The sequence below is a fragment of the Chaetodon auriga genome, chromosome 16 (genome assembly GCF_051107435.1).
Source record: "Chaetodon auriga isolate fChaAug3 chromosome 16, fChaAug3.hap1, whole genome shotgun sequence".
Taxonomy (NCBI): domain Eukaryota; kingdom Metazoa; phylum Chordata; class Actinopteri; order Chaetodontiformes; family Chaetodontidae; genus Chaetodon; species Chaetodon auriga.
This window is the reverse complement of record NC_135089.1, coordinates 21331030-21353284: the sequence shown is the minus strand read 5'-3', so window position 1 is coordinate 21353284 and position 22255 is coordinate 21331030. Positions and strand designations below refer to the sequence as shown.

At 41.4% G+C, this 22255-nt stretch overlaps 1 long non-coding RNA gene and 1 pseudogene across 1 annotated transcript; one reads left to right on the top strand and one right to left on the bottom strand.

The window, feature by feature from the left end:
* Positions 1-1951: 1951 nt before the first annotated feature.
* On the bottom strand, positions 1952-6117 carry LOC143333906 (uncharacterized; annotated as a pseudogene).
* Positions 6118-15542: 9425 nt separating this feature from the next.
* LOC143334481 (uncharacterized) lies at positions 15543-17345 on the top strand. Its single transcript, XR_013078335.1, has 3 exons — positions 15543-16015; positions 16561-16715; positions 16957-17345. It is a non-coding gene; the product is annotated as an uncharacterized LOC143334481 (long non-coding RNA).
* The last annotated feature ends 4910 nt before the right edge of the window (positions 17346-22255 follow it).

The following is a 22255-nucleotide window of genomic DNA, read 5'->3' as shown; positions in this document are numbered from 1 at the left end:
AGCGGGGATGATGAAGGATGCCCTTGTATGTGGAGATGAAAGGAGGGATGTAAAAATGAGGATCGAGGGGTTAAGGGATGAAGGAGTGAACGTCGAGGGGTGGAGGGATGAAGGGATGAGGTTAAAAAGGATGAAAGTGGAAGGGGAAGGAATGAGGGAACAAAGGAATGGATGGTAGACTCTTGGATGAACGGGGTGGTATATTAGATTGGTGTTGGCTGCTGGTTTGGTGAGAGGAAACTGAGGAAAGTAGAAACTCAGGGTGGGGCAGTTGTCTTTTCTGATGTTCTTGGGTTTCAGTTAAGTCCCAAAGGATCTTCCAGATGACAGCTGCGCATGGGCGTTTCTAATGTCTCTCAGATTGTTTCGGATATACACAAGGTATGAAGGTGAAGACCAATGGCCAAGAATTTTTTGTGGTTGGGAATTCCCTGCTGGGAAGCAGTAGAGGCGGCACCGATGCGAAATGAGTGACCTGAGTACAGTTAAGGTAGATTCGGCGGAAGTGATGGTGAAACCAGAAGCGTGTGGTTACGTGGCCCGTTTCTGAGATGAACAAAGGATCTTGGGGCATAGCTCAATTGGCTAGTCTTAAGCTTACATAATCACAGATGGGTTCATAACGACTTAGAAATGAATTTAAGAAGTGGATGGGTTGAGGCAGACCGGACTGGTTGGTCTTACTGCGTTTGAGGTGGAAGACGAGAGAGTCGGATAAGAGGATGGAAATGGGATGTCTGCGTGCCAGGATGGTCAGTAGTCTAGATTAGTGGCAGTGAATTCGGAACACCGTAGGAAGCCGAAGAAGGGGAGTAAGAACATAGATTCCAGTACCTTGCCTGAATGGGGACAGATAACCTGAGTGCAGGATAACTATGCAGTGGGCAAGAAGGTCGGAGGTGAGAGGCAAACATTTAGGGTTAGAGAGAGGTTCGGTCTTGCGGAGACCTTTGATGGACATGCAAATGTGGGAGTGGGATAAGGTGGGGCAAGGTACTCTCATTGATAATTTAATAAGGAAGTTTATACTGCTGATACAAGCCTGTATGATGGAAGATTTAATCTTAAGGATCGAGTGAGCGAATGTGATGAAGCTAGAGAAGGTTAGAATGTCGAGAGATGGGAAAGGAAGGCTGAAAGAGGCATGGAAAGCTTTAAAGCAGTTCCATCCAGTCAGATAGAGGAGAGCATTTGGGAGGGGACGCTGTTGAGAATGGCATCTTGCAAAGCAATCCATACATTTTCTAGCTCTGGCTTAAATGAATGTGGTGGCTGAAAACGGTGGGACTGGAGTCAGAAGAGGGTCGGAGGCTTGAGCCAATTACCTGAATTTCTGGAAAGAGAAACAAGAGAGCGAGTCAGTGATTGAGTTTTTGTGGCCTGGTATGTGGGATATATGGATGATGAACTGGTTTTGGGGTTAAATTAAGGTGAGCTTCCGTACAAATTGCATGATGTCTAGACAGTGTGATTGCGCTTTGTTAATGACGTTGGCAACAGCACTGTTGTCTGTGTGGAATGCAGTTATCTTTTTGACCATTCGTGCCCCCACAGAATGACGACTATGGCGACCCGATCCAGTTCGCATATGCTGGAGGAAGGGGAGAGAGTTGCAAATTCGCTAGGCCATTCGGCTGAGAACCACTTTCCGCCATAGTAGCCACCGAATGTGATGCGAGGGGTGGCATCTGTGAACAGGTGCATGTTTTCCTGCTTGGTGACATGATTGTCATAGAGGAAGGAGATACTGTTCCAGGACAAAAGGAATTGGTGCCATAGTTTTAGCTCCATGCTTACATGTTTTGTCGAGCGTGACGTAATTGTGGAGGGATGAGAAGAAGAGAATGATCGGCCTTAGGGGGATGATGCAAGTGACATAATAGAGGTGTCCTAGAAGTGAAAGGAGTTGGTGTTTGGTGCACCTGTGGGACAGGAGGAAATTGGAAATGAGTCAGGTGATTTGCTGGATTTCTTCAGTGGGTTCAGTGATACTTGGCATGAGGGTGTTGAGGGTGATACCAAGAAAGTCTAAGGATGTGCTGGGATCTTCTGTTTTGTCTGGGGAGATGGGAACTCCGAGTTTATGAAATGAGGTAGTGAGAGTGGTAAAAGCATTTGCTGGGGAAGATGGTGGTGAGACAGTAAGAAAGTTATCTAAGAGATGTATGATGTACAGGGCTTTGTGATTCTGCTAGGGAATCAAATATTTTGGGGCTGCTTTTGCATCTGAATGTTAGACGCACTGCAAAGTAGTATGCGCCCTTCCAGTGAACACCGAAAAGGGGCCAGAAGTCGGGTGAATGGGAAGGACTTTGAAGGCACTGGTGATGTCTACTTTGGACAACGAGGCTCCTTGGCCTGCGAGACATATGAGGGAGATTGCATGATCGATTGTGGAATGGTGCATGAAGAAGTCTGGGCTAGGGATTAGGCTGTTGATGCTTGGGACGGATGAGCAGTAGGGGGGATGATAGGTCTATGATGAGTCTCTTTTTTCCTCAATATTTTTTTGGCAGTTACGCTGATCGGACTGATTCTGAATGAGGAGAGGGGTGGACTGGAAAAGGGGCCTATCATGAAAGCTCTTTGACTTCTGAGGCTAGGAGTTTATTCACTGTGTCTGGCTCTGATATGGTTGATTGCAAGTTGTTATATATATGTATGTGGAATCTGGCACAATCTGCAAACCCGGGTGGAAACTGTAGGTCAATCCTTGTATTAGGTAATTGGCAGTCAGGCTGAATCTTTAGGGCGGTGGCTAAGACATGGATGTTAATGGGAGTGTTGAGGTACTTACACAGGCTATGCTTGGCTGGGCAGGTGCGCCACATGAGTGGCAATCCAGGGAGGAACGAGCGGTGAAAACGTGTCAATATAACTCTGGGTCTGGAGTTCCCCAGTAGTTTCCTTGGTTGTATTGTTGCAGGCGATCGGCTGCTTGGGATACAAAAAGTGTGTGATACATGTAGAAACTATTACCACCGAATTGCTGGGCTAGATCTAGGATTAAGGACAAGTAGTTGTCCAGCTCTGACCTACAGTCAGTGAAAGCGGAATAGATTGTGTCACAATATAGAGAAAAAGAGAATGCAAATTTGGCTATTGTGAGTTCTTTGGAACAGGAGGGGGTCTAGAACGTTTTGTATTACCCTCAGCATATGCGGATTACATGTGGATGGATGAATCAGTAAAGTGAGGTCGACATAGTTACCAGGGAGGATCTGTATCCTGATTGTGGGTGACTCGGGTGATGGTCAGGCTGATGTGACTGGGCATACTGGAGGTAGAGCGGAGGCTAGGGAGAAACCGTTAGGTGGAGGGAAATAAGTGGGGAGAGCACTAGGATCTGCCAATTGCGGAGCTGTGGCAGGAAAAGGTGGCTAAATAGATGATGAGAAACACTGAAAACATGGGGGTGATGGGGGAAGGGAGGGGGGAAAGAGAAACTGGAGAAAATAAAAGGTTTTGGCTAATAATAGCATTGTTAGTCGCTGGATGGAGCACCAGAGCTGGTGGGAAATACAGTGTGAGGAGCTGTTGTGACTGATGAAAATGTAATAGGAAAGGTTGAGATGAGACAGGGGAAGAAGAAAGGATGTTGGGGTGAAGGGATGCATGTGCTCGGGTTGATTGTGAAGTTTTGATGGCAAAGGGGAGAGGATGAGAGAGCTCAGAAATGAAGTGAGCTTAAGTATGGTTTGATACGACCTGACCCTGTGGAAGGGCTGATGAGGACGGATGAGTTTCTTTAGTGTATGTGCGCTACATCGTGATGTCATCGGCGTTGGCTTCAGCATGGTTCTGGGAACCCAGAAGCACTTGGGACACACGGGAAGGAGATGTTGCTTGCTGAGACTTGTTGAACAGTTTTCCTTTCCTGTCAGAGTTGTGGAAGTGGATGTTTCGCTGCCTGAGAATGTGTTTAAGACTAGCTACAAGTGAATGTGTTTGACGCTGGGGAGTGGTCGGAGTGTTGTTTAGGTATATGCGTATGATGGAGGCTTCGCCTGTCACTCGAGTGCTTGGACCTCGAGCAGGTGGGAGAGAGGTGTCTGTTGGGAACGGTGTTTTTCAGAGGGCGGAGAGGAGGTCGTCCCCTGGAGCTACGTGGGAATTGTCAGGGGTTGAGAGCTGCAATCATCAGGGGAAGTGGAATTCTGAGCACATCTGGATTTGCTGGTGGCGTTGGATTTGAGGAGATGCAGATGATTCGGGGACTTCAGTAGTTGGTTCATCGTTGAACAGGTCGCTGTCCGAAGGATTGAGGAAGAGTTCCTGGTCCATGAACTGAGGTAGTGATTTATGTTAGAGTTTAGCGTGAGTCATGCAGAGAATGAGTTGAAGGAGAAATGAATGAATCTGGAGCGCTTAAATACTTTGGTATGAATTAGGGTGTGTTTGAGTTGTGGTCTTGTTCCTGAACTTAGTTATTAAACTTCATTAAAAAGGAGAATAGAGATCTGATTCGTCAGGTGGACACAATCATGACTCCAAATGCATACCAATACAATACAAATGAATAAACATTGTTGTTCCATATTGTTCAACTGCCCCTATATTTTTTGCAAAAACTGAAAATACATTTGTGCTTTTAAAGTTGATTTAAAGAAAACGTAGCTGATGACAATCTTGCTGCTCTCATATTATAGGTGCTGAGTTTGTGCCAAATATAAGCATAGTATAGCATTTTGCGATCAATGTTTTTGATAAGAGAAATATATAAAAATGTCAAGGCATTGAAAATCACCACTAACATGACTGACAGGCCTCAGTCTTTTTGAGAAGTGATTTGACTTGTGTAAAATGTAACTTAAAGACAGTAAATGTAGAATTTCAAAACCGTATGGATTATATCAAAACTCTGAAAAAAAAAAAGAAAGAAAGAAAGAAAGAAAGCCAAAAGCTGTGCTGCTGTGTGCTGATTTTGATGGCAATTGCTTAAAATTTCGTAGCATTCACTTGGGGGTGTACGCCCCTATGTAGTTAGCTCCAATAGCTAACCCAGAGGGCTAATTTCTGTGTCTACTCACTGACACACATCTGAAATTGTCTGAGCAAGTTTATGTTGCATGAATGCACTTGCGCTGTGCTGTTTTGCAGGATTCCTGAAATCCCAGCTCTCTTGAATGCAGGTAGGGAGTGCAAATTTAGCACGTCTCATAGCTCAGAATGGAAACAATTCTGAAAATAAGACCCAGGTTGAAAAGTACCAGACATTCTGACTTGTTCCTGAAGTTATGACTTATTATTCTAATTATTCTGATAAGATTGAAAATTGTTTTTTCAAATTAGTGTAGCATGACTTGAATTTCTAGTCTCAAACAGTGTCATTTCATCAATATCAGGGTGAGTCTTCTTCAGTTTTTGCTTCTCTGAAATATATTTAAACTGCCAATAATTTTACCAGGGAATTTGAGGTGGGGGCCAAGGTTACAAATATATACTCAATACAGCATTTGATGTGTACTTGATAGTTTCTAATTTCCTGCTGACTCCAATGACTTTCTCTGACTCTACTCATTTGTCAGTTATGTAAGGACATACATAACATCTGTCGTGGCCCTCCCCCCTCACACACACACACACACACACACACACACACACACACACACACACACATATGCACACACACACACACACACACACACACACACACACACACACACACGCATACACACACACAAGAACACCCTGTGGCCCAGTGGGCTCAGTGATGCATACTGAGGAGACAGCATGGACCAGCTTTGTCTGGGAGGGCTTTGGATATCGCCTCCTACAGAGACAAGAGAGAACACCTTCTCTTTCTGTGGTCCACGGGAAGTTATCCAAAAGTGAGAGTAAAGGAGAAAGAGTGGATGAGAGGTTGAAGATGGTGAAATGCCTTTTTAGATTTAGAGTGACAACATAACTACATGTTTGAACAGTGCTAATTATGTCCTATTGATGAGTTCTTCTGATCTGTCCATAAATTTGAAATGTATGACAGGATTTTTGCTGTTCATAGAAAATACTTTGTTTTTTGCACTGCTTTGGCAGTAGGCCTGCTATATCTACATAAATACCCTTATTTGGACTGTTTTCTTTTACTACCTCAGTCTGTACCTCACTGGCCTCCATCCTGGGACCACAGATGAAGATTAGCTTTGAGCTATGTCTGGTGCAATAAAATACATGGGAAAAATCACATATGGAAAGAAACAAATGAGCAAATAAGGTCAGACTGCAATCCACAGCAAAGTAACTATCTATCTATAAGAGGAACATAGCATCAAAACTGTATCTAACACATCTAACACAGCTGCTAGTCTGCTAATACTCCATAACTAATTTGTTACACACAATAAAAAAAAAACATTTTTGACATTGACCTGACTGCCAGCTTTTATCTTTAACAGTAATAGTTATATAGTGCATTGAAGTCTATTGATGTCCATTCTGTACCATTGTATTTATAACACAGAACTGGTATACAGTACAAACTTTCATTCACATTTGACAAGAGGTTTTTGTTTGTTTGTTTTTTTTTAACTATTTTAACTTCCTTGTTAGACTTAAGGCTCATACATCAAATAATTTATGCACAGAAATAACACAGATTTCTTGTGTTAAGCGATTACCAATTAAATACTCCTGTTATCTGAAGTTTTGAGTACAGACACAGTCTAATGCCAAGGTCAGACCAAATGTTATCAATCAACCCAGTATCACACAAGAGCTTGTAAGAGATCCACTGCTCACAGTGTCGGGTTCATGTTTTGCCTCACCTAGCTGTGAAATGAACACATTCTCATTCCATGGTCCATTAGTCATAAAAAATATGCAATGTCTGGTTAGACTTTTGCAGGAACACATTTCAGGTGACAGTAGCAGCTTGGTTAGCCTTTGGCACCAAAACTACTTGTTCAGGTTTATGAAAAGATTGCAGTTGGGTTTAAAATAACTACTTCCTTGAAAGAAACACCGGTTTCACACTGGAATTGAACCCTTGACTCCTTTGTGTAGTTCTTGATCCACCACCCTACCCCGACCTCCACCTCCAGTGGACTTTGTTGCCCTTTATACTACATTTGGCCTCAGCTTACACCATTGTCGCACCCTGCTGGTACTGCACCTTCACACACTATTATTCAGACCTAGGTGAGGCAAAACATGACTGACAGGCTATCCTCTAATTAAGTTTTGCCTCACCTGGGTCTATTGCAGGCTTTGGCATGAGACTGGGCTGTGGCGTCAGACAGGTGTTGCTCGTTTTAACCCATGTAGTATGTTGCAGTCAAAGACAACCAATACATGCATCTGGGTTAATGATAGTTCCAGGTTCACCTTCATTCATACAATCTTGTTTACATACAAAGACATTAGTTTTTGGTGCAGTCAGGTGGAGCAGTCACCAACCACTTCTCTGTGTCACCTCTGTAAGCTATGATTCGTCATATCCAGCTGCTATATCTCTCAGGTGAGCCAAAGCAAAAAATTATGGCACCTCATCTGATAGAGTGATTAGATTATATGCTGTCTAATCCTGGCATAACTAGAACCTCTGGTAAGATTTTGGTACAAACCCAGTAACATTCATCATTCATCTTCTATATCCCTTTCGGGGTTGCAGGGGCTGGAGCCTATCCCAGCTGTCAATGGGCAAGAGACAGGGTACACCCTGGTCGCCAGTCGATTGCAGGGCAACATATACAGACAGACAACCATTCATGCTCACACTCACACCTAAGGGCAATTTGGAGTCACCAATTAACCTAATGAGCATGTTTTGGTCTGTGGGAGGAAGCCGGAGGAACTCACACGTGCACGGGAAGAACATGCAAACTTCACACAGAAAGGCCCTCGCCCGACCCGGGGATCGAACCGGCAACCTTCTTGCTGTGAGGCACGCGCACTACCTGCTGTGCCACCATGCCTCCCCAAACCCAGTAACGTGCACAACAAAATCTGTCATAAAAACTGTTAGTAGAATTTTTCGTGTGACCGACATCCCTCAGTGATTATGCTGATGACTGTTACTAAGGAGATAATCAATAATCTGTTATGGGATGTGTTTTATAAATAGCCTTTCCAACTGCCATCAATAGCTGGCATGCGCTAATTTTCTGCATAATCAATAAGTCATCAGCCAATCAACTTTGAGCAGCAAATCAATGACATCAGCAGGGATCAATACTGAAGTCTGAGTTACTGAGGGGTCGACACATGACTGATCTATAGTCATCAGCAAGACTGCTATGATGTCACACACATGTGCAGGCACACAGAATCTCACACACACACACACACACACACACACACACACACACACAGTTGTGTTTTCAACACTGCTGGGGACACTACATAGACTTACATTCATTTCCTGGAGACTAACCATGACCATAACCACTACTTGGCTAACCCTAACCCTTAAAACTATAGTATGTAAGATCGAAGAGAGCAGACTTAGCCTGAAAATTTTAACCAACACAAGGTCCACATCACTCCCCCTCCCTCTCCGCTGCACACATGCCCTGCCCTGAGAAATACAATGTGTGGCGGGAGTGCGTGACAAAAGACCGAAAGCGTGACTGTCACGCTCAATCGTGAGAACCCTGCATATGTGCTTACTGTAACAATCACCATATTAGCTTTATGGTTATTTGTTGTCTTAGCCGTATATGCTGTTGATGGCAGCGGCGGTTTGGGCAGTTTCTCCTTTGCGGGTGGCTGTTGCTCCGCCATAGCTTTCACTAGCCTCCTGACGCCGCTCACAGAGCTGTTTGATTGAGCAGCAGCCGGTAGCATGAGTGGAGGGAGGGGGCGGTTCACAGCGTGTGTGAATAGTGATTGACAGATGTCAGACACTCCCTCAGATGCTCCTCTGGCTCTGATTGGTTGTTTTGTGTTGGGCACGGTGGATTCTTACAAATCGCAGTAGGAGCAGTAGGAGGGACCAATGGAGCTGTTTTTTTATACAGATTACATGTTTCATGGACTGCTGTCTGGGCATAGGGCATTGTATAAAAATTACCTTCATACAAGTTACCTACTGCAGCTTTAACCTAACTTTAACCTAAACCTAACCTTACCCCAACCTCAACCCAAGTCATCACCCTAAAATTTAATGATTTACATTATGGGGACTTGTGTTTTGTCCCAATAAGAGCGGCGACTCCCCACAATGTGACTGTGTACAGACACAGTTGGTATTTATAATCTTCGAGTCAAACTGCATTTCCCAAGACGTTAGTCAATGTAGTCCACAAAACACTGGCTATCAACGCATTTTCTGTCCCTTTACAACATTTAATATTTGGGAGGACCCATGGTCTGTTTTTCACAAGTGCATTTTGTACGAAGATATTAATTTGTGCCTCTATAAATTCATGCCAAGAACATCACAAAATGATGTTTAACAAAATTTGGATGATCAGAAAAATAACATGATGGAATTAAAATTTGAATGAGAGAGCAGGAAAGAGCCACTAATGTTAGCTTAAACTCAATAAAATAGGTGGAGGAATACTACACTGTGGATGTCAGACCAAACAGGGCTTGTTGTGACATGACCAAACCAATTTGACTGGAACTAGAATTTGGATTTTTTTGTTGTTGAATTTTGAGATCTGAATTTGTAATGCCCAAAAGTATATAATGGAAATAAAATCTTTGGCATTTGAAATTTCAAAGACGGAAATTTACACATCACAGAATATAAATAAACAGACCCAGAGAGAGCTGCTGTTATAATATTTAGGACCATAAAAAGTCATAAATATCTACTCTCATTGTGTGTACTTTGGGTCATATTGTACAGATAAACTATCTGTTAACAATCACAGTTATCACACTGTGATCTGTCTACTGTGTATGGATCAGGCTTATGATAACCAAGAAGAATTCATGGACAATTCCAGAAACCACTTAAAATATTGTGGACATATATAGACCTCTAGTGGTGGATTAATACTATTACAGCCAAATCAGGCAGGAACATTATTGTTCCCATATAGCCACATGAACCTTAAAGTCATACACATAGAACCACTATTGTATGTAAAGACAATTCATTCTGCTACAGTGATTAAGTAGTGGACAAATAAAACATGGTCTAGTTCAAGATACATTGTTTTCTTTCATACAGTGTCAGATTGAGCCTGTGGATTCATTACTGACCTTGAAAACAACAGCTTGCAAAGAAAGAAAGAAAGATCAGTTAATCAGCTAATCTCATTTGGGTGGACAGAATAACATTAGTAGTGAATTTGTAAAAATAATTAAAGTATTCTCCATTTTCCATTCATGTTTAGTCACTGTTAGGTCTTGCAATTGCAAGTGATGACTGCTGAAAACAAAAGACAAAACTGTTTATCAGCTTGCAAGCATAAGAAAAGTACTGTTGTTTAAAAGCATTTCATGTTTTGTATTTCTGACTGGGAAGTAAATGTTACTTCAGAATTTCCAGAGTAAAATTACAAAGAATTTATGTGTGGAAATTGTTACCAAGCTTGTTTTGAGTAAATGTTACTCAAATAATGCATAAATAAATAAATAAATAAATAAATAATAGGTCCAGCCAGTTAAAAGCCTTGAAAAATACCTTGAAAATTGTTACCAAGGTTTTTCTGGGTAAACCTTACTCCACTTTTTTTTTTTTTTTTTTTTCCAGCATGTGTGCTTGTCCTGTGTTAGCTGCCCCTCAATTTGACAAACCTTTTAAACTTCATGGCACAGGATAAAAGGAGTCAAAGTTTTCTTTGTTCAGTATTATTTCGTCTCTGGTCATCATACTTGTGTTTGATGAGGTGGGCTCTATTTTTGCAACCGTAGAGGTGGTGATAATGTCATGGCAGATGTTCTGTTTCATGCCATCTGAGTTTATATAATGTTACTGATAAAGTTTTCTCTGTGTTCACTCTCCTTTACGTTGTCCTCTTTAAGTTTCCCTTAAAAATGCTCTTTAGTAGTGATGTGAACGAAACGGCTCTTAGAGCAGGCTCTTTTTTTTTTTTTTCTCAACTGTTTTTCTGTTCAAGCCACACGTGATTGGTCAACTACACAGTAGTGGACGAAGTACGCAACCCCAGTACTTGAGTCTAAGTACTGAAACTAATGGTCAAATATTACTCCACTACAAGTCAAAGTAGCTCAGTCAAAACATTACACGAGTAAAAGTACAAAAGTAATTGCTTTTAAAAATACTCAAGTATTCAAAAGTACATGCTTTAAAAAGTACAAATAAAAGTATATTTTCATACATCAATGCATTGCTGTAATGTTTGCACTTTTGCTGGCTTGTAGAACCACTAAGCTACACAAAGCCTAATGAAACACTTATAAAAACATAGTAATGAATCGCATCATCAAAAAAGGACAGCCATTGTCACTCATTTTTTTTATTATTTATTTAACACCTTTATTAAACAACATTTTGTTGTTTGCTGTGCATCACAATATGACAGCATGCATGAGAACTGAATGGGGAGTAAATGCAAGAATGTGCTGTTCTCTCCTGTTATCTCAGTTACAGTAGTCAGCAGTTATGAAACAACAAAGACAAACTCATTTTCAGCAGGAACATTTGAGGGAGGATATTTCTCAGATGCTCAGAGAAATGAAAACTGTATATTATTATTGTATTGTATTGTATTGTATTGTTGATTATTGTAGCCCTTGTTGATTGACAGTAAATGCACTGGACTCCAACGTGCTCTCCTGTTCTGCTGCTGCCATTACCGTGTTTCATTTTTTGAAACAGGGAGCGTGATGGAAGACAGAAGTCCTTATATTGCTAGCTGTGTGTGCGTGATGACATACTTCCGCTTTTACGTAGATCCCAGTTGAGAGCAGGTACTGTGATTTGTTCCCTTCTTTGAAGGGATTGTGACCAATTGCATTTTAGGGAAGAATAAGACACAAACAACAACAACAACAGCTAAACTAAAAGTAACGAGTACTTCCCAGCCTTCTTAAAAATGTAGTGGAGTAGAAAGTAAAATATTTGTCTTTGAAATGTAATCGAGTGAAAGTAAAAAAAATAACAAAAAAAAAAAAATGTAATACTCAAGTAAAGTACAAATTCTTAAGTACAGTACTCGAGTAAATTTACTCCGTTACGGCTTTAAGAGAGCCGAGCCGTAAGAACCGGTTCTCTTAAAAGAACCGGAATTCCCATCACTGCTCTGTAGGTACCAGGTTGTGGAGATCTGAAATGGGTGACATTTTGGGAAGTTATCTTAAGTGTGTCCTTCAGTATATTCATCTGACTCAATGTGTTGTAATGAGATGTCATATATATACATTTCTTCCTGCTAGTTTATTAAAAATGTTTGTACATATTGTCTTGTTTTATAACGTGTTACTGTGTAATATTTATCTTTATTTGGGATGCTAACTTGTGAATGCAATTGGCTCCACCCATCAAATCAGCACAGATTGGGTCAAGCTTCCACAAATTGGAACCTTCTGTGTGGACATAAAAGTGAGGTGAGCGCAAAAGAAGCTAGCTGCCATGCTAGTGACCTTGTGAGGCTTCATTTAGCACAGCAATGAATCGTCTTAAAAAGGATAAGTCTACATTTTGGGAAATACTTTCATTTCCTTTAGAGTAAGCCTAATGTGCTGTACAAAGCTAAAACACTAGAAAATGAGTGGCAGTCACACTTGTGAACTGCTCATCACTTGTCCAGCTGACTTACATGGCTGCAGGATTGAAGCAATGTACGGAGAAGGCTATCATAGAGCCCAAATGACCGTGTGGTTAAATGAATAAAAACAATGTGAAAACCAGTTTAGGTAAGTGATGACATATGTTGCTATCTTTGGATTTCCTTGGAAAATGAAGCTTTGTTGTTTTGTTTGAAATTTCAGCATGAAGACAGAAATCTAAAAAGCATGGCCATATTCACATGTGAGTTTGATATTTCAACTGAATGTAGTTTTTCTGCTTTTGAAAGAAGGGATATTACTGCACTATTCATGGAGGTCTACTTGAAAATGTTAGGGTGAGTAAATATCTCTTCCACTGAACCCAGTAACCCATACATTAGAAGGCATTCTGACAACTTTTAGGCATTGTGCAGATAGACAAGATACCCTGTATTCAACAGTACAAGGTCCCATATATTTGTGATCAGTAGAGTCTTGTTTATGCAGTGTTAAATGAAAAATGAGAGTCCGTGTATCATATTTCTTTTTCTTTTATTTCCACTTCTTTGATTATTGATGTCTTTTGTTTTGTTTCAGTTTGACAATTTTGATTTAGATTTATTTTTTGTTTGTTTATTAGTTTGTGTTGTTTTTTATTCTATTTTATTGTAGTTTTTTTTATCGTTGTCGTAATGATTAATTATTATGATTATTATGATTATGATTATGACTGATTATGATTATGATTGTGGTTATTGTTGTTGTTATTATTATTGTTATTATTGTTGTTGTTGTTGTTGTCGTCGTTGTTATCATTATTATTGTCATTATTATTATTGCCTGTTAATCTGAGGAAACCAGAGCACCCGGAGTAAACTCTGACACACACAGGCACACACATGCGCACACATACACACAGAGAACATGTTAACTCTGTGCAGAAAGGTCTGCTCTGAACCAGAACCTCTCTGTGATGCAAAAGGCCATGCAGCCAAGTCAGGTGCGGATAGAGAATTTCAGAGATTGGTCATTTAAGACTTCCTGTCCCAGGTTTGTGCAGTGGCCACTCTGGGCAATGATTTACCCAGATCCTGAGGACATTAGAGGGAACCCTCCACACCAGCACGAGGGCGTCGTCCTGCATATGTTTTCTTTGGGAAGATTGGTGGGAGGTGGGTGGGCTGCAGATTGTTTCTGACTGAATACTGCTTGGTGGACCCAGTTTGAGCAGTGCCCACTCTGTGCAATGACATACCCATGTCTTGTGAAGAGCTGTGGGAGCCCTCAGCACCAGCAGTGAAAATATGCGGTCGAGGAACTAATCCTTTTGCAGAAACAACATCTTCAGATTTCAGCTTGGCTGCTCTGGAAAGTGGTGGCAAATGGACAGGTTCGTTCTCCTTCACTTGTTTAATGTGATGGTCTGCCCCAGCATGGTAGTTGAACTGTCCCTGTCTTAGCTTCATCCCTTCATTCAGACTTTGTTCTCCAGCAGTTTTCTGTGTCTCATTCCTTTTATTGTTGAGAGTTTCACGCCGCAATCTGAGCTCTTTCCTCCTATCATCCTTCTTTTTGAGTGAGGACGATCGATACTGTTTCAGTAAGTCCCTGTACTCCTCGATGAAGAACTTGATCTCTTTCAGTTGTTTCCCTGTGTCAATCACATACATGTCTTCCTCGTTTGCCACCAATCCTTTACTATGAAGAGTCATAGCTATTTTATCATAGAGGCTTCGGATCGCAAACTTAACGTCTCCAACCACTGCATCTTTCATTGTTACTGTTTCCTGAAGGATGTCCCACTGCTTTTTCAATATCTGATGATCAGCTTCTGCCAAAACTAACTCTCCCCTGAGATTGGAAAGCTGGTTGTCATTGTTAACATACAGCAGTTCAAGCTCTTCCTCTAATGACTGCAGGTCTTTTCTCAGCTTGTAAGGTTGTGCCTCAAGGTCACTCCTACAGTGCTGTTCTTTAATTTGGAGAAGAATCTCTATATGATCTTTGAATTCCTGCAGATCTTTGTATTTAGCTCTATTTGCATTGTACGCCTCAACCATAAAGTCCCGATACACAGCATGTCTCTGAATCTGATGCTGTTGCTCCTGTGTAAACGCCTTCAGTTGAGCACACTTAAGCTCCATTGTTTCGATCTCTGCCTCCTTTCGAATACGCTCTTTCTTCATCATCTCTGCTTTCCGAGCAGTTTGAGTACCTCTTTTGTCAATCAAATATGTCTCCATGCCAAAATCTTTCATTTCCTCAACCGTCTTGTGCAACCCATCTATGCGCTGTTGCAAACTCTCCAATGTCTGTTTGCACTCCTCCATGTTTGCTTTAAGCTCTTCGTCCATACGTTTCTTCCTCCTGAATTCAAGGTAGGCATCAACTGGCTCTGGTGCCCGACTGTTCACCGTCTGAAATAGCTTTGGGGTCCGACCGCTCAATTGAGCAGCCACGGCACAGAGTTGTCTTTCAAGATCCTGCATCTGTTCTGCAATATCTGTGCTACCTGCACCTTTCTGGTTTGGTATAACGTTTTGTTTTCTTTCCATCGTGTGAAACTGATTCATGTTGCTCTCTATTATATACCAGTTAGTCGTAGAAAAAAATAACTTGTCGTGATATAGCTAGTTATGATTGTGTTATGTTGGGTTTGTATGAGACTGTTCACTGAAGTATCTTTTGAGATCAAAGGCTTCTGATGACGTCATCGCTGTCCTTTGATGCCTGTATACACACGAAAAAAGGCATTATTTGGAACCCTTTTTAGGCTCCGCCCCCCTTGGTTACTGTTGCTATGCATGTGAAGCCTGTTGTGATTTGAAATGAGATATTTTGTACAAAACTAAAAGTGCTGCGGGCGAAGTATAGACCGTTTTACTATTGGTAAACAATGAGACGTGAACCGATGTGCGCACGCACCTTGGCAGCAGTAAAACAAAATGGCGGTATTGCTGTTTCCCAGGGATCGGGTAAAATTAACTTTAAGTGACGGAGAAAGACTCAGAGATCTATATTCGACTCGGGACAGGGGATGTCTCTCCACACACCAGATACAGCGCTACCTTCTCACACATCCGCCCTTTCGTTGTCTAAAGCACCGCTGTAAAGACGAGCACAAATCGCTCCACCGGCTACCAGCCGCAGAGGACAGAAGAGTGGCGTGAGTTGAATTCATTTTTGAAGTCAACGTCCCCGCTACAGTTGGCAAAAACCTGTGTGTGTGTGTGTGTGTGTGTGTGTGTGTGTGTGTGTGTGTGTGTGTGTGTGTGTGTGTTAACCACTTCAAGGATGACTGTTTCTCCAACCTCGGTCACTTCGAGGCAGGATTAGCCGGGAGGCGTCACTTCCAGCTTTGCGTGGAATGCCTGCAGACGAAGGACATGTAAGCATACGAGTAATGAGTTGTGTGTTTCTTTTGTTGAGTAGCGCGAACTCTTGCGTGTTGTAGCGTGCGTTTTGCCATAAAGCACAAACTAACGCTAGCTGCTAGCTTCTGGGTAGCAATCAGCATGGTCTCCACAAGCGAACCCGGCGACGGACTCGGTCAAGCGATACGTACACAGACGCTCCGCTGAGTCTAAGCTTCGGGAATTTGTAAAAATAATGCATTTGGAAATGTTTTCTAAACTGCAATATGTTAGCACAGCCCAGGGCAAAATGAGTGTATCTTTGTGACTGCTACATCACAGTATAATCTGCACTTTTTTACGCTGTATGTAGCTGTTGGCACAGCTATTCATGCAAGATAAAGTTGATTTCACTTCTCTTTTTTTGTATAGGCCAGTGCATTATTACAGTTACCTGCTGTTGATCAAGTGTAGCAGTGAGCTGTTGCAGCCTTCAGTGCTTGAATTTATACTGTAACAGTGCTGTCATGTTTTACTCCTAAGTATGCCCTGTTATCATAACAATATGCTTTTGTTCCAGCTGTCCAGGCTACAGTGTCCTGCAAGGACTACTGTTGTAATGCTGATAGAGGACAAGCCACCACATCATCAGGAGATCCTCTTTCCAAACTGAGCTTTCCAAAGTCCTTGAAGGGAGAATGCAGAGCCAAACCAGTGAAGACTGAGGCCACATTCGTAAGTGTTAACTTTTTTCCCACTCAAAAAATAAACATTTATATTGTACGTGATACAAAGTACTGCAACTCCGTACTTTCAACACAATAAATAAACCAAAAAACACACCTAAATACCTGAGAAACTACAATATTCAAAGTGCAAGATGTCACTTTATTAAAATTTGTTGAATAATCTAGTAAATGTTACTAGTGATTCACTTTTTTGGGTGTGTGTGTTTTGTGTGTCTGTATCACACAAGGTATATTGATGATTTGATGGACATGATCATGGAGAAGACCTTGGTCGACCTATCATCATACAGGGCTGAGATTCTGAAGATAAACATCCTGCCGGACGTGTCTTCACAATATGAGCATCCAGTCAAAGAGGAGGTCATCACCGGCTACGTATCTTCCCTGGGTGTCAGGAAACTCCCAACTGAGAAAACTGAACATTATGTTAGTCAACAGGTTCTATAATGTCAACATCTGAATTCACATTTTTCTAATTTGGATTCAGTGAATCCTTCACTTGTACTGTATTTCCATCTACAAATATTCATGACTGCAGTCAATACACTTTTATTGTATATCTGTAAAATATTTCATGTGAATAAATGTGTAATATACAGTATTTGCTTTGGAAAAACTTGGCTATATGTTCAAGAAAAAAATAATAATTTGTGGCAATGGCTGACTATATTTAGTTTATTATGGTGTATGAACAGTGAAATTAAGTAGGTTATTATAGATGAAACTCACTGCTCTATCCCCCATAGCTGTAAAGGACGGTAATCAGCCCTGTAAGTGTTGTATGCGTTCTGCAGTGAGAACACATTTAGGCAAACAGGTTCTCCACCTGGATGGTCGATAATGCATGGAGGCCTTTCATCCAGCTGCTGCAGCTGTCTTGTAACCTATTATGCACAACATGAGGTGAGTATCTTTTATCTGCAAACATAAACTGCTATCATAAACGTAGGTAAAGATAATGTGACCTGTAACACCTCCTGGCAGCATATGTTCCCAGGCTCTGACTGCATTGTTGCACAATTGCCACATGTGGACTGATACAAACAAATACAAAAAATGACAGTTCATGTATGTATAAAGCTAAAGAAATAAGAAACCTTGCATACCAGTATTTGCAGATTTGATTGTGTGTGCGCTCGCTAGCTACTTAGCTTGAAGTGAATGGCCAGTAGTGCTGGTCAGCAGCGTCGTCTGTGTGCGCTCTGCCCATTCATGTGTAAATGACGAGTGCTGAAACTAACTGCAGTTTGACTGGTCAATGTCTCAGCAACCCCAGAGACAGTATATCACATGAAGAGCGCTCCCCCCACTCTAGAAACCCCCTCCTCTTTATGTAAACAACCAGGACCTTCGGACTCTGCTTTTATATGATACCAGGCTTGTGTGGTTTTCGTGATGTGGTGAAATCAGCACACGCACTAAATTGGACATATGCTATTTTCGTGTTTTTGTTACTTATTGACCATCTGAACTGCATGCATCTCACGCTGCCCCCTGTGCAGGGGGCGCTCGTATTGAAGAGAAAAAAAATTGACATTTTTGACTAACCATTCAGAAGCATCCTGCTGAATTCTCTGAGTCTGAGGTTTTGCAGGAGCCTCCCCTTCCCTTCAGGATCCGATTCAGGTTCAAACACCGAACTGAAGAACTCGGTCTGGTCATTGCTGTCGGGTCTGGTACTTTCACAGGGGTAGAGCTACATGAGTCTACACTATCCCGTTAACATGGTAACAGTTTATGGGTGGGACATCAGCATTAGCAGCAGCTCATTTGCATGTAAAGCTAAAGACACCAGAAACAGCACATTCTGAAAGGGACTGAAACAGAGGGAAATGGAGGGAGGCGAGAATCTTTTCCTAAAAGCTATTTCCAGCAAACAGCTTCAAAAACATGTTTTATAGAAATCATAGACTTCTGTAACTTATTGAAAAAGCTTCATAATACGGGACCTTTAAGCTAATCAGTCAGAGTAAAGGTGCATTTTTTACAAGGGCTGTCTGATATTGCAGGCTAGGGTCATGTTGCAGCCATGCAGCAGCATTGCTCATCAAAATAGAGCTAAATGTTAGATGGGGGATAACAGAGTAGAAGTTCTGTACGTCAGGGGCCTGCGCATGGAAGATGTCGAGGAGAGAGGTCAAGCTCCACTGAAATAGAGATCCTCCTTCACAAGCCCTAAAGGCTAGGGCAGCTTTAGGCAGGAGCCAAAGTCAGGGAGTACAGCATCGGAGCCAGAAGCACGTAGCAGTATTAGTGTAGATTTGCTATGTAAGAAATGTGAAGAGATGTGCAGTTTTGGAGTTTCTGCACTATGGAGTTACTTAACATAATTACGTTAAAATTACGACAAAATTACAAAATTACTGCTCTCTAATTCCTGGAAGATTCTCTATATGACACGTGAATTCATGCAAATCTTTGAAGTTACCTCTTTTTGTATTGTATGCCTCCTCCATAAAGTCCCGGTACACAGCATGTCTCTGAATCTGACGCTGTTGCTCCTGTTTAACCTCCATCCGCTGAGCATACTTCTCCTCCAGCCTTTTGATCTCTGCCTCCTTTCAAAGAGGCAGGGCTGTGGATATTCTTAAACAGCCTCTGAAGAATGTAATCAAGAAAGAATGAGGAATATAATACAACTTGCAATTGCACACTCTCCTACAGCTCCAATACAGTTAGCTAGCCAGCGGTTTGCTCCAGAACACAGCACACTGGGATCTGTCATTTTCACCTTCTCCAGCCATCTTAGAAAATTGCTGTGCTAGCTAGATAGCTCACAAAATGGCAAATTCTGGTGAAAGGTTTGGAGTTTTCATGCCTGACTTACAATGTTTTCTTGCACATTGGATCACAGTAGAGGGCACTTTTTTTGAACATGGGACACCAGAGGCAATTACCCTCCCTGAGTCCACCAGTGAACATATTCTCCACTTCATTAATCCAAAACTCGATCTTTATTCATTTTCCATACGGAAACAACTAAGAATTATATCCAGCACATCCTTCCTAAAACCTCCAGAAACCTAAAACACATTGCAATCTTACATTACACAGCTGTCCTTTCACACACACATCATAATCAGTTACATTTTGCTGTATTGTTACTGTTTTACATTAAGAATACTGTAAACACTACTTATGTGCTGATGCATGGTTAACAAGCAGCACTCTGATTTGCTTTCACAGCAGAATCGAAAGACGTATTTCTTAAGAAATCTGCAGTTCTTTTCTAAATTTGGAACTGGTTTTGATTCAGAACTGCTTCTGGAAATCCCAAACCCTCTGATCTTGGAGCACATGCCAAACGAAATCTGTAGTGCCCCTTCAGAGTAATCAGTGCAGTTTAAAAACTGCAGAATAAAATGATGAGATAGATCTTTAATGGAAACCTGATCAACAGCCTCCACCGAGGGGCCAGTTCCCCTGTAGAACAGTGTTCATTTCATCAATGAAAACTGTGATGAAAAATATCTGTTCACCTCTTTTCCACGATGAAAACAAGACAAAGAGAAAAATGATTTTAGTTCAACCCTCATGCGTCTATACAGCTCCTGTTCATTAAAACAGTTTCCTTTGCAACCCCCAAATTGTGTCTTGTTTAGAAGATTTATTTTGCTCTACTGTTAAGAAGAAGCATCGTTCAATCAGGTTCACACCCTCCGTCTGTCCCAGCAAGTTTGTCTGTCGTGAGTATTGTGAATTTGGATACATTATCTGTCTGTCTGCTCTCTGCACATTCTTCTGGACTCTTCTGTTGCGCTATCCAAACATTAATGAAATCAGTTCTTCCTCCTGTCTCTGTGTCTGAGTTGAGCATTTGGGTCCAGTTTCTCCTAAGTAAAACTTATAATTTAATTCAATCATTATTTCAGGTAAATTAATTCAAGTAAAATTAATTAATTCAAGTAAAACAGAATTAAAGCAGAGATGACAATAACACAGCTGAAACCAACTATTAAAATATTCAGAAATATAAAAGGTAAGCTAAAGTAAGATCAAGTAATGTTGACGTTGCTGTCTTTTTTTGTGGCTATCAGGAGGAATACGTGGCCTAAATTCCAGGATTATTGTCTGCAATCAGCTAGCCATGACTTCCACTAGATGGTCGCTGTTATCCAGCGTTTTAGCTTCTCATGAACAGCATGAATCAGCCTCTGAACGATTTGCTGCTGTGGGTGGAATACTAATAAAACTTAACAGTACCTTTTCCATTAGCCTCACAATGGAGAGAACACCTGTAACTATGGTAACTGTACATAACAAAGACGGCAACATCTGAAGCCTCAAGATACATAGAATGCTTAGAAAGACCGGCGATAACCACACTAAATGTCATTAGTTTTTGGTGACAAAAATCAAAGGACTAAAACTCAGAATTTCATCATAAGACTAAAACTAAATGAAAATCGGGTGCCAAAATGAACACTGCTGCAGACTGTTCCCTCGATTTGAATAAGACACCTCTGCACTGGTAGCAACACACTGTATCTGTGCTGTAGTGCACGTGTTGAGCTCCATTTCAAAGTCAAGTTCTTCTCTACATTTATCATTAACCTATTTAGAGCACTGACATCATGATGTGTCAGCATGTTCCACTGTGCCTGTGCGTCTTGGTGATGAGGCAGATGTGACATTGGACTGTTTATACATCCACACAAATACAACTCAAAAGTATTCGCTGCAGTAGACAGGGCAGGGCTGCGTCATTCAGCAGCGAACGCTCTTCAACTGAAGCAGCAGGAGATGTGGAGACTGATCACTGGTAACACAGTTTGAATACATTTCTTAGTGGAACTAATTACTCAGGGTCCCCATATGAGCAGAGCCCTCAAAAAGCATGTTTTTATCTGTAACTTGACAGTTTTTACCTTCCAGATAAAGTGGCGTCTGTTAGGATTTAGCCTATAATTTTTTCTGGACTCAAAAGTGCAGGCCGAAGTCAGGATAACCAGAAAAAGTAATTTATTTGTGCGATGATAATAAACAAAAGCGCAATCTCAAGGAGCGGAGGAAAAAATAACAAAAGAACACAACTGGACAGGTTGAGACAAAGCGAACTCTGGATGTGACTGGTTGGCACTGAAAGAAAAAGAGCACACATAAGTAGCAATCCGAAACAAAAATCCAACATCAAAGTTCTTTAGCACACATGAGGAACGATCGGCAAAAATAGTGTTGGTGATACTCACACAGGAAAAATACTCAATAGTCAAAAGAGAGATCAGGACAAACTGGCAACTAGTGGAGCCGAGAGCCGACCTTAAATACTCCTGACCTAATCAGCCAGATGTGCCACAGGTGCAGGAAAAGGGGAAAAGGAAAGCACTAACAGCGAATTTCAGCAACATTACAGTAATGTTAATCAGCTTCTTGGTTGAATATATTTATTGGTTGGTCCGTAGCTTTTCACAATGAGGTCACAAAAAGTGAAACAAAACGTGCACATTCTGTAGATACACACAAAGAAAACACAGGACACTAAAATGAACCCACCATATACAGTATATCGTTCATGAGTTCATCATT